The sequence below is a fragment of the Acomys russatus genome, chromosome 20, assembly GCF_903995435.1.
Source record: "Acomys russatus chromosome 20, mAcoRus1.1, whole genome shotgun sequence".
NCBI classification, from domain to species: Eukaryota; Metazoa; Chordata; class Mammalia; order Rodentia; family Muridae; genus Acomys; species Acomys russatus.
The window spans coordinates 20,959,738-20,975,803 of NC_067156.1; the positions used below are offsets into that span (position 1 = coordinate 20,959,738).

Genomic DNA, 16,066 nt, shown 5'->3' on the forward strand with positions numbered 1-16,066 from the left:
GGCGAGGGTGGCGCGGCGTTCGCGGCTCGGACGACGGGCGACAAAGACGACCCACGGCGGACGATCCGGTGGCAGAGTCGCCGCTTCCGCTTCGCTGCTTCTCCGGCCACTGGCGACGCGGGCCCGTGGCTTCCTCCTCGGCCTCCCATCTTACCCCCGCGGGCTCCGGGGCTGCAGCTATCCAGAAGGGGCGAAGAGGCCCCGGGCCGCGCGTCCGCTGCCCCATGTGAAGCAGGTTGGGCCTGGTCCCCGGCCCGTGCCCGGTTTCTGCTGCGGCCCTTCGGGCCTCGGGGACCCCGCCAGGCGGGGGGCGCGGTGACAGGCCGTGCGGGGGCGGAGGGACCAGCCCGGTGGCCTCCTCTCGGCCCTCGGCTCCGTGATCCCCTCCCAGCGGCCGGTAAGTGCTTCTGGTTCTGCATGCAACTGGGCCCAGGGACGGGAATTCCGCCGCGGGGGGAGGGGTCGGGGATAGCCCTGCTAGGCTCGGGCTGACCTCAGAACCCCCTAGGTCAGTGGGACGTTGGCTGGAAACTGTCAGACTCCACTCCGCGGGAATTTGATTCAAACCAGAAGGTTGCAACTAGCTGATGGAAGGGAAGCTGGGACCGACGTGCTTTAACCCGCCCCCCCCCCCCAAAAGTACTTGTTGGGATTGTCGGTGTGGCAGGCAATTGAGGAAGGTTGTTTCCCCCTTATCTCGGCCGGTCAACTCTCGAAGTGCATATACTTTGCTCCCTGTACTTGTATGTCAACTCATCTCAGCCCCTCAGCCCCGCGAGACGAGTATGCACTTCACCAGCTTTAAAAAAAAAACTGAGGCTCAGCGAGATAAAGGTGTAACTTGCCAAGGTCATGCAAGTGGTCATCGAGGGAGCCCCTCAGTTCAGATGTGCAGATACGTTTCTTCTGTAAGGACTTTGCTTCTCTGTCTTGCAAAATAACTACGCTAGGGAAATGAGATTGGCTGGATAGTTTGTCCCTGGCTGCAAATTCGAAACCCCTAGCTAGATAGCATTTACACTTTTTGCCTTGAGTTGTTGGATATATGTTTTGTTGCAGATTGTCTCACAGCCATTTTAGTGTTCAAAGGCATTACTTGTGGAAGATGACTGCACATCCTTTATATATTAGTGCTGTACAGAAAACAATTTTCTATCTTATCGATAGAAATATACTTGATAAAACTGTATATTTCTTTCCTTTTTTTTTTTTTTTTTTTTGTTTTTTTGAGACAGGGTTTCTCTGTGTAGCCTTGGCCATCCTGGACTCACTTTGTAGACCAGGCTGGCCTCGAACTCACAGCGATCCTCTTGCCTCTGCCTCCCGAGTGCTGGGATTAAAGGCGTGCGCCACCACGCCCGGCAAAACTGTATATTTCTTGAGTGTATGTTTTAAATTTTGCACTTTGTTGGTGTGTATATATAGGGAACCCACAGGTTATTTTCTTTGCTAGAGAATTACTTATTGCAGACTTTGTTGCTGAATTATGTGACAGTGTCAATATACTTAGTGACTTTGCATTGTCTTATGTAGTATTTCAGAGTTTTATGTCAAAAGTCAATGTGTAAAATATTATAGAAAGTGACCATTCATTGTCGTGATGTTTGTATCTATGTAAAACGCTGCTAATCAGTTAGCAATCTGACAGAAAACTCTCATTTTGACACCATAGTGTGCTTCTTGATTAGTGAGTGAGCAGAGTGGTGCTCCTTACCAAAGAGATGCTGATAAATTCCTTCCGAGTAATTGACGTTTAACTACAGATGCTCAGTTATACTCCTCATATTTCCTTAGTATATTACACCTTGGAGAAAACTTGTAGTTGACAGTCTTTGTGATAATGTGCAGGGAAGAGGTCACGCTTACAGAGTTCACAGTTTGTTTGGCTAGAGTACAGTCATTGCTGAAGTAGGTTGAATATGGTACTATCGTAGACTGGCTGTCTAGTTATGCCCTCAGTGTGTCTGGTTGGAAAGAACTGGCTGTCAAGGGCTTATCTTAGAGAATTATGTATTCAAATTGAATCATTTAGGCGGTGTTTTATTTAGGTGGCGTGTTGCTGTTTAGTCGATAGCTGCTAAGGGGGCAAACCTATATTAGTAGATGTTGCACTGTGTTTAGTGTGCTATGTGTTCTGCAGTTAGGCTTTTAGGTTGCTTGTTTGCGGCTTTGGAAAACTGGAACTCTGTAGGTCCCTCCTCTACAACTTTTTTTTTTTTTTAAATCATGAAAGCAATTTAAACATAAAGAAATCTGTCAGTAGTAAACAGCCATATGGTGACCTTCTCCATTCAGCATTTGTTGATAGCTTGCTGTATTTGCTTTGTTTGTAAATGTATATTGGTTTTGGTTGAACCTTTTGAAGCTAAGCTGTTGACATTATGACACTTTACCCTTCATGTGTAAGCTTGTTTTGCCTGAAGACAAGAGCATTTTTTTTTTCATAAAGAACTATTTTTGTTCATTTTCTTCAACATGATAGCTCCTTAGTTTAATTAAAACAAAACAAAACACTTACGTGTATGTGTGCGTTACTGGTGCCCATGGAAATCAAGAGAGGGCATCAGATCTCCTGGAACTAACATTGCAGGTGCTTGTGAGCCGCCATATGGATACTGGGGACCAAATCTGAGTCCTCTGCAAGGCAGTTGGTTCTGGCGCTCTTAACTGATAGGCGGTAACTCCAGTCCCTCCTCAGTGTAATCTAATAGCATACATATTTAAATTTCTCCAATCGTCCTGAAAGATCTGTTAGAGCATTGTGCAGCCTTTCTTACCCAAACGAGATCCCATCAGAGTTTATTCTTTTCATTTCTTTAATTCTTTTAAATCTCTTCTGATTTATACTAAGCCCCTCCCCCCTTGTAAAATAACATAGAGACCAAGAATTCACTTGTCTTAGAAAATGACTCACATTCTGGATTTGTCAGAAATTTTCCTTCCAGTGGAGTCAACTGGAAGCTCGTTTCTCTGTCCCACTTAAACAAGCTGTTGATTACAAACTAGTTTGAAAGAGTTCAAGAACAAGAATGCCTGGCAGATGTGCTTAGTATTGCTTCCTGCAGGAGACTCACACCTTTCCTTGGTGATACTGTTTGAACATGTCTTGAGGGGATTATACTAAGACCTGTTTCTACTACAGTTACAAGTCATCTATGGGCCATGGTGGCACATGTCTTTAATCTAGTACCTAAGAGACAGGTTCCAGATTGCTATAAGCCACTGTGTGAGCGCTGAGCCATCTCATCAGCCCCTCTGGGGCCATCTTTTCACTGATAAATCGTTGTAATTCTTGTCAAGCTGACTTGTGAATTCATTGTAATTATCTTTTGTGCTGGTCAACAGATGGAATGGCAATTGTAAAACATTCTGGGGAGCCGCTGTATTAATTAAATATGGTGTTGTGGGTTTTTAATGTTTTTAGTGATGAATTCAAAATATCACCTGTTCTGAGTTGGTGCTGGTAAAGAAACTTGGCTTGAGAAGAACTGGGAGAGTCCAAAGATGGCCTTTCCTTGTAACGAATACTTAGTAAAGACGTTTGTTTAAACTTATGTAGTCAATGTTTGCTGCACAGGAGTATCCAGAAATACAGGACTCCGGGCTGAAAAATTGTAAGTTGTGGGCTGGGAGGGATGTAGCTCACGGGCTGTAGCTCACTGGTTGGGAAAATGATTTGAGTGAACAGGGCCCTGGGCTTAAGCCCTACCACCGAAAACAACACAAAACAGCTCTGGTTTTGAATTTTAATCCATATTCTCATTTCATAATGATTGTATAAATAAGCATTTGTGAATAAAGAATGAACTTCTGATAACGAGGCATATTAATTACATTAGAGCTGGACCTTATTTTTATTAAGTCAGATATGAGTAAATATGTAATATAAAATAAAAAATTTCAACAAATTTGGAAGATGATTATTTTTAAAGATTTCATAATAAGATTTCCAAATAGCACCTTCTTTCATTAAAAATACCGTGTAACTCATGAAAGAGTTTTGAAGATTTTTTACGCATATCTTTGTAAATCAAATGGTCTTTATACACAGAAATAAAGTGCTTTCCTGTTATTCTTAAAGTGCTTTGCACGTTACCCTTATATCTACCCATATGTCCATGCATGTTTAGAAGACATGAGAACATAATTTTGTCTTGAATCCTTTGCATTTATTCTGACCGTTGGTTGATTGTGTTCTTCATTGTGGCTAATCACATATTTGCATTGTAGTATCCATTGAACTGTTGCTTTTGTTATTACTTAGACTGTTCTTTTATTATTATTTTAAAATTAGATATATGTGCACAGCCAGTCAGATCTCTCTGAAGCTGGAGCAGCAGGCAGCTCTGCACCACCTGATGTGGGGGCTGGGACCAACTCAGGTTCTCTGTGAGTGGGACTTGTTCTCTCCAGCCCCAAGACTGTTGCTTTTGTGGGTGTGTATTTGTGTGTTTCCAACACATGGGAAGCTAGGGACAGAATCTTTTTTCTTCCTTTCTTCTTTAGTTTAAAATATTACCTCATTTCTCTCTTCCTCTCCTCCCTCCTATCCTCCCATGTACACAACCTCTTCTTTAACCATTGTTGTTATATATTAGACAGATTTCCTTTTTTGTTTGTTTGTTTGTTTGCTTCTTTTTTTTTTTTTTTTTTTTCTGTCAAAACAGGGTTTCTCTGTGTAGTCCTGGCTGTCCTGGAACTTGCTCTGTAGACCAAGCTGACCTTAAATTCAGAGATTTGCCTGCCCCTGCCTCCTGTATGCCACCACCACCCAGCCAGATTGATTTTCTTATACGTGCTTAATAGTTGTCTTTGTGAACTTCATAGTACCATAAAATTTAAAAGCTGTGTGTAGCTCATGAATTTTGGACTTTTCCCCTAAAGATAACCCCCCTCGCCCTGGACACAATACCCGTGTAGCTCTCTGTATACACTTGCCTCTACCATAATTCTGACAAACAACACTGTAATCATTTCTGTCCTCTAGTGGGAGGTTAGCTATTCAAGGATAGAAATAGTGTATTGTTGATTTTGGTACCCCAAATCTAGCACTACTAAACTGTAGGAGTTTTTTTTTTTTTTAACTTACAAGACTGTGAGTATCCCATTTTATCTAATTTTCTGAGTTCCCGTTCTCTCTTGTGTGATTTGTTTAGCTGACTTAAAGCATAATTTCCTTTTGTAGGTACCGTGTAGGTACTAATTTCACAGTGAGCTAGCAACTCTTACTGCATCCAGACTTCCGATGAGGGACCTGAATCTCTGGGATTATAGGTAGTTTGCCCATATTTAGAATATCTTGTTGTGGAGCTAAGACTTAGATTAAGACAGTCTGGCTCCAGTGCTTTAACACATTGCCTCTCTATTTGACTTGCTTTAAGGAGGTAGTAGGCCTTATTCATTCACTGAGAATGTAGAAGCCTGGTGAGTGTGCTTCCCAAGGCCTGGAAAAACAGTCCACAGCAGGAGCCGAATGAACGACTTAGAGTACTAACTGGAGACACTTTCAAGATGCAGAAGAGCAGGAAGTGAAGGTCAGCAGCTCTCAGCCTGTGCGTCCTGCTCCCTGTGGAGGGAGGGTCAACTGATCCCTTCACAGGGGTTGCCTAGGATCACCATAAAACACAGGTATTTACATTATGATTTGTAGTAGTAGCAAAATTACAGTTATGAAGTAGCAACAAAAATAATTTTATGGTTGGAGGTCACCACATGGAACTGTATTTAAAGGGTTGCAGTGTTAGGAAGGCGGAGGGCCACTGATAAAGGTAGCAAGAAGGAGCTTGGCAGCCAGACCTAAGTGAGTCCTAGTGCTACTTTCTAATTGCTCCAGACTTTACTTGTCTTATCTGTAAAATGGAGATCTTAGAGTCTATTGCACAGATTTGTTATGATGTATAATGGGAAGGCATGTGCAGGAAAATTCCTGTCATAATTCATGCATGTGAGTGTACACACACATCTATACTATATATAATCAGTTGATAGGAAGTCTGTACACTGTAACATGCAAATCATGTCTATTTGATGTACAGTGAAACCATTAATATGATTAGGGCTGATCTGATAGCATTCATTTTAATAAAAAATAAGGGAAAAATGACTTGTTTTAAGTATTTTTATTTTGTGTTTATATTACATTATTTTCTAAGGTAAATGTAACTAAAACATTCTGAGTACATGACTCACCTTCAGCGGGGTGGGATTTACCCACTAGTCTTCCCAGTTCATCTATCCATATTAAGGTTGTTTTGTGATTAGCCTTTAAGTGTAATTACATGACTTCATTTTCATAGTTTTAACTTCCTTACCTCTTATTGGTTTATGTGATTTTAATTAACTAATTATTGCAACTACATAAGTATAGCTTAATTCTCAGTAGATTGTTGTGAGCAGAAATAAATGCATTTGTTGACTAAAAAGTATGCAGAACTAGTGGTGTATACTGAGGGTTTATTAGAAGGCTGTGTGGAGAGAGGGAATGGAGATAGTAACTTTGCTGCATTTATTTGTTAAGGTGAGTAAGGGACTGAATGATTTAAAACATCTAAAAGTAGTGGATATCTGCAGCAAAACAGCACTTGCTGGACGTGTCAGCCACTGTGCAAATGAACTGCTGGAATTGCTGGCACCAAACCTTCATGTTGTCAAGCCAGGCCACAGTCCAGCATTGATGGGGAGGGGCTTGGGAAGTTCTCCCCCAGTCAAGGAGCTGTTGGAAGTTGATGGCTGCTGACGGAGGAAGAGTCCATTTTCTCTAGATATGGTCCTGAGAGGTAGATGGCTCTACAGCCATGCACATGCAGGCAGCACTGTGAACTGCGTGAATGTGGTAGTCAAAACCAAAATAAAACATATGAGGTTGGGAGGCAAAAGTTATGGAGGGATAGAGAAGGAATTTGAGGGGGAGGTGTGGAGTGACTTGGATCAAAAGACGTATATGCATGTAGAAATTCTTAAAAAAATGGTGTGTTGACTTAAGAGTCTGTGGTGGTTTGGGTGAGAAATGCTTCCATAGTTGTGGGCATTTTAACTCTTGGTCACCAGTTGGTAACACTGTAAAGCCTTGTCGTACTTCTGGGGCTCTCTCTGCGTCTTGCTCTCAGGTGAGGTTGTGAGTGCTCGGTTCCTGCTCTCGCTTCCTTGCCTGATGTCCGCTGCCATGCTTTCTTGCCATGATGGACTCTCTGGCACCTTAAGCCAAATACATTCTTCCTCTGTAAGGTGCCTTGATCATGGTCTTTTACCACAGCAACAGAAGGTGTCTAAGACAGAAGTCGATCCTAGAGACTGGGCTGTTGCTGTGAGGAACCTGACCGAGGCTTTTGAAGAATATGGAAGACTTTGCAATTTTTGACTAGAAAAGCACTTGAATGCTGAAGTTAGAGCCTCAAGGGCTGTCTTAGTAGAAACTTGGAGGAAAGGCGTGCTGAGAGCATTTGAATCATGGAGGTCCAGTTCAAGTGGCTTTAGAGGGGGAAAAAGAATCTGGTTGCCTTCCGCCCTTATCCATAGAACTTGCCCAAGGCAAATTAAAAGTAATGGGCTAATTTCTTTGATAGAGGGAATTTGAAAGCAACGTGATATTGAATCTGGTAGGGTTGTTATTAATGACTGTTAATGCAGATCTTCAGCGAAAAAGAGCAAGTGGGGCAGCAAGAAACATGATCATTTTAAAGAGAAAGAGCACCACCGAACTGTTCTGTTGCAAAGCTTGTGCCTGTTGCAGGAGGTGAGTTTACGATCAGGACTGAGGAGAAACTGTGCTTTGGATTAAGGGGAGGGCTTCCCTCAGGGCAAGACTTTGCCTGCCAGCCCTTCTCTGCCCCACCAAGCTTTACGTTTGTAAAAGGGAAAAGGCTGCTAATGTGGCTCAGGAGGGGCAGACTCCATCCCACGCTGACAGCAGAACATGGTCCTTGTCCTGCTGGCTTTAGCAACATGAAGGATGCAAGAGTGAAGGAATTGTGGATTTTTCCTTCCTGGTTTCAGAGAGCTGCAGAAGTCAGGCAGTGTATGGCAAAAGTCCCCATATGAAGGCTGTGAAAAGGGCAAGTTGTGAGAGCCCATTCTTTTATTCTTTTAAGCTGTGCAAGGAAAGTCTGGCTCGCTGTGGCGAACCCAAGACCTTAAAGATATCAGAGCCGTGAGATTTCTGCCATGAACTGCATACAGAAGTGGAAGCAGCCAAAAGGGGTAGATGGAACCATATACTTTTTTTTTTTTTTTAATAAAGAACATAGTTACAGGATTTAGTGTTTGCCCTGCTGGGTTCTGGTCTTGCTTTGGTCCACTATTTCTATACTATCTCCATTTTTTTCCTTTTGGAATGGTAATACATAGTCTGTGCTCTAATATATTGGGAGTATATAATTTGCTTTTTGATCTTAGAAGGTTACAATTAAGAGGCTGCCTTGAGCAGTGGTTCTCAGTCTTAGTGATGCGACCCTTTAATGCAGTTCTTCATGCTGTGGTCACTCCAAACTGTAAGATTATATTCATTTTTACTTCATAACTGTAGTCTTGCTACTGGTATGCATCATAATATACGTATTTGATTTGTGAGGACCCCTGTGAAGGGTTGTTTGATTCCCCCCAAAGGGGTTGCAACCCACATGTTGAAAACTTCTGGCCGTGAGTCTCAGGAGAGACTTTAGACTTTGGGTTTTTAAACACCCTCCTCCTCCTTTTCTTTTTTCCTTCCTTCCTTCCTTCCTTTCTTTTATTTTTCCCTTTTGGTTTTTGGAGACAGGGTTTCTCTATGTAGCCTTGACTGTCCTGGACTCACTTTGTAGTCCATGCTGCCCTCAAGTTCATGGAGATCTGCCTGCCTCTGCCTCCCAAGTACTTGAATTAAAGGCATGCGCCACCACAGCCCAGCTTTAAATAGTCTTAAGACTCCATATTAGTCAGGGTTGTCTAAAGGAATAGAACGGATAGAATGAAAAAAGTGAGTATGTGTACATATCCATATAAAGGGGGTTTATTGGAGGGGCTTATAGGCTGTGGTCTGGCTAGTTCATGAACGGCAGTCTCTCGGTGGGAAGGCCAAGAGTGAGGTCCAGAAGCCTGTATGTGTCAGCAGTCTTGGTCTGGGGCTCGAGTCTTAGGGAAGTCCTAGGGAGTTGCTGGTCCTCAGGCTGGAATCTGTGGTCCTCGGTGGAATCTGGAAGAAGGAATGCCTCAGAACATGATGGATAAATTTGTTAGGATATGGACAAGCAGGCAAAAAGCAAAAGTTTCCTTTCCCCATGTCCTTTTGTGTGGTTCAGATTTAGATTGATCTTCCCACCTCACATGATCCAATCAAGAAAATCCCTTCCCTCATGGGTGTGCCCTGGCTTCCTGAGTTCTTGTTGATTCCAGATGTAGTCAAGTTGAGAACCAACATTACGGATCACAGACTTAAAGATTATAAGGTCTTTTGGAGTTGGACTGAATGCATTTTGGATTATGATATGGCCCTGAGACTGTTGGTGCCAGGGAAGGGGATGTGGTGATTTGAATGAGAACTGTCCCTCATAGTCTTGAGTATTCAAACAGTCAGTGTCTAGTTGGTAGTGCTGTCTGGGGCCTGCTTTGCTGGGGAAAGTATGTAAGTGGATGTGGGTTTTGAGAGCTTAAGACCATATTCTACTTTTAGTTTGTTCTCTCTGCTTTGTGCTTTTTTTGTTTTTGTTGAGTGAGCTCTCAGTTTCTTGGTCTGGCTGCCATGCATGTGTATCTGCCGTGCTTTCCTACCTCTGGAACCATAAGCCCCAATAAATTCGTCTTTCTGTAAGTTGCCATGGCAATAGAGAAATAACCAATACAGAGTTCTTCAGGTATATCTCTAGGAGTGATGTAGCTGGGTTATTTGGTGGTGCTATTTTCAGTTTCTTGAGAACCTCATATTAATTGGCATAATGGCTTCACAAGTTTACACTCCCATTAGCAGTATGTAAAGGATCCTCTCAACGCACACATTCTTGCCATCAATGGTTGTTAGTTCCCGCCTTCTCTCTTCTTGGATGATAGTTTTTCTGACTAGTATGAAATGGAGACTCAGAGTAGTTCTAATTTTCATTTGGCTAAGGATATTGAACACTTTCAAACATTTATTGGTTGTTTGTATTTCTTCTTTAGAGAGCTATTTGTTCACTTACCTAGCTTGTTTATTAACTGGATGATCTGGATTTTTTTAGTGTTTAATTGTTATAGTTTTTTATATATTCTAGATATTAGATCCCCATCCAATGGGTACTTGACAAAGACTGCAGACTGCAGACTACTTTTCCCCCATTTAGTGATTATTCTGCTTTGCAGAAGTTTTTTAATGACTTATAACTGCATTGACAAATCCTTGGGTTACTTTCTGTGCTATTGAAAACCTTTTCAGAAAGCCCTTCCATGCTTGACATATTTTAGCTTTACTTGGTCTTGCTTATTTTCTTCCTTTCTTTTTCTTTTTGGTTTTTCGAGACAGGGCCCTGGCTGTCTTAGACTCAATTTGTAGACCAGGCTGGCTTCAAACTCACAGAGATCCACCTGCATCTGCCTCCTGACTGCTGGGATTAAAGGTGTAGGCTACCACACCATGCCTATTTTCATTCATTCATTCATTCATTCATTCATTCTTTCTTCTTCTTTTCTTTAAATCTCATTGTTGGTTTGCATCCCAGCCATATCTCTTCTTTGTCTTTCTGCTCTTGCTTCATAGAGGATCGTCTTCTGGAGTTGAGGACATCATATGATTTTCTGTAAGTTTTAGAGTGTAGAGGAAGAAGAGGAGGAGGAGGAGGAAGAGAAGAAGAAGAAGAAGAAGAAGAAGAAGAAGAAGAAGAAGAAGAAGAAGAAGAAGAAGAAACCTTTGAATGTTTCCTATATTGCAGAAACTTGGTTCAACTGTTGACATTATAAATTTTTATTATTTTTTTTGTGCTGCCTAGGGTTGACCAAGACCTCCTGCATAGGAGGAAGACGCTTGTTACTTAGTCACTCCTAGCCACACCTCTGTACACTTGTTACAATTTATTTATTTATTTTGAGATAGGGCGCTATGCTGCCCTGCCTAGCCTACAACTCGTATATAGACAAGGCTAGCCTGTAATATAGCATCTTGCCATTTTGCCGGCCAAGTAATATCTTATTGTATTATACAGCACACAAAGTATAATAATAATTATTAAAAGTACTTATGAACTTTATTTTTAAAGTAGAGGTATAAATGACTCAGTTGGCCTAAACTTCTAGGCACCCTAACTTCTAGAATCTTCTCTAGAAGATTGGCCTAAACTTCTAGAATCTTCTCTGCAGTTTAGTTTTGACTAAGAGTAACTTTTGAGCAGTCTTCGTTGCTTACTGGCATGGAGATGAGCCTAGTGGATCTAGTAAGTTTCAGGGACTTCCTGGAGCTATTTTGAGTTGTTTACCTTCTGTCTAGCTTCCCTGGGAAATGTAATGTACAGACCATCAGAAACTGCTATACAACTGCTGGTAGGAAACCTGCTTGCAGTCTTAAATCTGCTGCTTATGAGAAATAGACTGGGAAAGAGTGCTTTTCAACAGAAGAGAACCAGACTCAAGGCCTTGCTGTGCTTGCTGCTTTACATTGGAGCTGTGGCCTTAGCTCTTCGGAATTTATAAAAGAACATTTGCCTGTGTGTTCTTGTATGAAAAGGCCTGTCAAAGGTGTGATTCTGAGACCTGCAGCTTAGTAGAGGAGATGTAGGCTTTGTTTTCGTTTTTGCTTTTGCTTGTGAAGTTGTTGAACATGACAGTAGTATGAGGGTACTTGTGTTTTAGGATAGCAGCTCTTGGAAATAGGATAAATCACTTTATTTAATATGAGTAACTGATCTGAATTCAATTTCCTTTTTTAAAAAATTATTTATTTATTTATTTATTTATTTGCATTGGTGTTTTTCATGCATGTATGTCTGTGAGAGTGTGTTGGATCCTCTGGAACTGGAGTTACAGACAGTTGTGAACTGCCATGTGGTTGCTGGGAATTGAACTCAGGACCTCTGGAAGAGTAAGACAGTGCTCTTAATCGCTGAGCCATCTCTCCAGCCTCTGAATTCAATTTCTTAAAAGCATTTTATACCCATATGCCTTACTGTGCTTGGTAGCGTAGACTTTTAGGTTCTCAGTGGATATTTTAAAGAGTAAGCTGGAAGTCAGTCAGTTGTGAGGCAACCAAGAAGTACTAAGTCCTAGAAAATCACACAGAAGAATTGAATTATTCTCATTTTATGGCTAGAGAAACCAAACCAGTGAAACACATTTCTGGAAATACTTTAGCCAAAAGTGAGGGATCTTTTAGGAAAAGAAAAAGTATTAGAAATTTACTTTTGTTTTTTTGTTTTTGGAGACAGGGCTTCTCTGTGTAGCCTTGACTGTCCTAGACTTGCTTTGTAGACCAGGCTGGCCTCGAACTCACAGAGATCTGCCTGCTTCTGCGTCCCTGAGTGCTGGGACTAAAGGTGTGCGCTATCACCATGGGTCTATATTGGAGAATTATATGCAATCTTTTATGCTCCGTAGAAACTTAAAATTTTAGCAAGATATTTTGGTAAGTCCAACATTACTACACGAGAAGGTGGGTTTTTTGTTTGTTTGTTTGTTTTTTGAGATAATTAATCTACCAGACTTTTTCCTTGAAAATTTTTTGTATCCTTTTTCTGTCTTCTATCTTTAACCAAGATGCAAAAGTGCCCCTAAGTGAATCTTGCATTGCTTGCTGATCTTGCTTTTTATTGATGTTTGTTAATCTGGTAGCTACGCTAACTGGTGTTCTCACCAATAAATCCTGTCTTTTTTGTTTTGTTTTAATAAAAAGAGCAAGTAGGGAGAAGTGGCTTCTTTGGAAACAAGAATGAGTATTGCAGAAGTGATTTGATTGGCGGCAAGGGGAGGGCAAGCACCCTAAATTTGCTTATGCAAAAATCTCAGAAGGGAAAGTTGAAGACATTGTTTTGGTCAGTGGACTGGGAGGAGAATTGGTGCTTGCACCATGTGAGAGCTTTATCAAGGAAATTCAGCTACTGTATATATGGAATAAGAGATTTAGGAAAGGAGAGTGGATGTGGTTGTGGGAGAGACTCAGAAACTCCACTGTGTAAGGGCAGATTACCAGCTTGTCTGGGACAGGGGGTTCTGCACAGATGGTGGGTGGCCCTGGTGAGGCAGGTGGAAGGTCGGCAGGACGTCATCCTGCACAGCCACCTCTTCATTTGCTCTGTCAAGCAGTCAGTGTGGACCTGGGTTTGGGAGAACAGCTATATGTGAGACAGGAAGACCAGAGATATGGTGGGATCTGTTGACAGCTCTCAATTTTTGTTTAATTATGTTTAGAGAGTAGTTAGCTCTTTTGGCCTGGGATTCTGGGAAATGTAGTTTGAATTCAAGTTGGCCTAGTACAACTACTATAACAGTTGAGGGAGGGTGAAAAACTCTACAGTGGAGGATGGTGAAGTAGGAGTTTTCAGTTTATATCCATACTAATCTGATAAGGCCAATTGCTTAACCTTTCCACACCTGTTTCTTATCTATTTTATGGGATTGTTGTGAAAAGTATTTAGCAGTGTCAGCATTGTGTTAGAGTTCTGAGGGGAAAGGTTTCCTCAATACAGGTGTTGTAACTCCGAGGGGAGAAGTGTTGCAGCTCTGAAGAGGAAGATATCTTGCCAGTTTGGAGCCAAGGAATAGCACAAAGTCACACGGCACAACAGACCTCACACAAGAGATTTATTGGGAAAGATACAAGAGGGTGGCTACCTGTGCTCAGGCAAGAAGCCATGGAGAACTGAGTGGGAGGCAGGCTTTACATGAGGTTTCTTGTCAGGTGGAGAGTTCCAGGGTAGGGACTGGTGGGATTTCAAGTCCTAAGCTTGGGGTGAACTCAGGGATGGGTGGGAGTTTGAGCTCAGGTACTGGTGGGTTTTCAAAACCTGGAAATGAGCTTGGTCTTTTTACCCTACAAGCATGGTACACACCTATGGTAAGTACCATAGCTTTTATTACTAGTAGTAATTACAGTAGTAATGGTAAGAAAGAGAAATAGGGTATGTTTTGAAAGGAGAGACAGAAAGATGAGAAGAAGTGAGTAGAGGTAAGAATATAATATGAAGTTCATATATTTGAGGATATTTCAGTCTATTCTGTGAGAACACATGCAAACATGGATTAGAGAGAGCAAGCGCTGTCTCTGAGAATTGGTAGTCTTACATGATGGTGGGTGAACCGCTTAACACACTGCCTGATGTTTCCAGGTAGTAATGCTTTTTCCATTGTCACTTACAGATATGATCAAATATAGATTTATCTATTATAGATACCTGATCTTAATATGCCATGGCACACCAATAGATGTTATGAGAATTATCCTTATTTAACAAAAATAAACAGCAACAACCAGTAGCAGACTGGAGTGTATGGTTTCTCTGCATATGTATAAATGAATGTTAGTCACAGGTTTGTGTTGGAGAATGAAGTTTTGGTAACAGTCCTCTGAGTTTTGATGAAACAGTACAGCCTTTGGTATTATTTGGGACTTTTGATTTATATAATAAGGAGCAGAATGGAGCTGGAGTGGTTAAGAGCACTTTAGTGCTTTTTTTAGAGGACCTAGGTTTGGTTCTTGGCACCTACGTGGTAGCTCACAATCATCTGTATCCCCAGTGTCAGAGGATCCAATGGTTTCTGATCTCTCTGGGCACCAGGCATTCATGTAGTGCACATGCAAAACATGAACATAAATACATTAAAAAAACAGCAATAAGTATTAAACTCATACTAGCAAGATAAGAGTATTTTCATCATAAACCATTTCCATGGTTGGGTCAGGTATTGTTTTATTAGGTCAATGCTAAGGTGTTGTTGTTGTTAGCGTTATTATTTTGGTTTTTTGAGACAAGGCTTCTCTGTGTAGGCTTGGCTGCTAGAACTCACTTCATAGACCAGGCTGTCCTTGAACTCAAATATTTGCTTGCTTCTGCCTCTTGAGTGCTAGAATTAAGGGCATGCACTATCACTGCCTGGTGTAAATATTATTTTAAAAAGGATTTGTTTAGGTTACTACTATTGTGTATATGTATGGCATGTCTTTCAGATCACATGCCATGGTGCATGTGGAGGTCAGGACAATTTTATGGAATTAGTTCTCTCCTTCCACCTTTATGTTGCTTCTGGGCATTGAACTGAGGCCTTAAGGCTTGTGGCAAGCACCTCTAACTATTGAGCCATCTTATCGGCCCTCTAAATATTACTTTTATACTTTGGAAAGATTTTAGAATTTTTAAAAATTAAAACAATTAACTTTATTGTGTTGTCTATGTATGCATGTGTGTTGTGTGCACTGCATAGCTTTATCAGTGTGTGCATGCATGCTTGTGTGTCTGTGTGCTTGTGTGTCTGTGTATATGTATGTCAGAGGATAGCTGGTGGGGGATTGGTTTTCTCCTTCCACCATGTGAATTCCAGGGATTGAGTTCAGGGTTGGTGGCAAGCACCTCTAACTACCAAGCTATCATGCTGGCCTGATTTTAGAATTTTAAAAAAGATATTAGTTTTAGAATTTAAAAAATATATATAATTTGATTTTTTCAAATTTCAAATTTTGTTAGTTCATTGTTGTTGACATTTCCTCTTTGGGAGAAGGTTGAAACAGGCTGTCCTGGAACTCCTTTGTAGACCAGGCTGACCTCATATTCAGAGATGTGCCTGCCTCTCACTCCTGAGTGCTGGGATTAAAGGCATGACCCACCACTACCCAGCATTATTGGCGCTTTGTTTGTTTGTTTGTTTGGTTTTTTTGTTTTGTTTTCTTTCCCCAAGACAGTTTCTCTGTGTAGCCTTGGCTGTCCTGGACTCACTTTGTAGACCAGGCTGGCCTCGAACTCACAGCGATCCGCCTGCCTCTGCCTCCCTAGTGCTGGGATTAAAGGGGTGTGCCACCATGCCCAGCCCTATTATTGGTGTTTTTGTTTCTTCTCCTCTTCCTCCTTCTTCCTTTTTTCTTTTGAGACAGACTCTCATTAGCTCTGGCTGGCATGGAACTCAATATGCATACTAGACTGGTTTAAAT

General features: G+C 41.6%; 1 protein-coding gene across 1 annotated transcript in view; it reads left to right on the forward strand.

Moving 5' to 3' along the window:
* The first annotated feature begins 311 nt into the window (after positions 1-311).
* Positions 312-16,066, forward strand: part of Map3k2 (mitogen-activated protein kinase kinase kinase 2) — a 67,495-nt gene continuing 51,740 nt past the window's right edge. The window contains exon 1 of the mRNA XM_051163698.1: positions 312-397. The gene's annotated coding sequence lies outside the window, so the exon portion shown is untranslated. The remainder of the gene's footprint in view (positions 398-16,066) is intronic.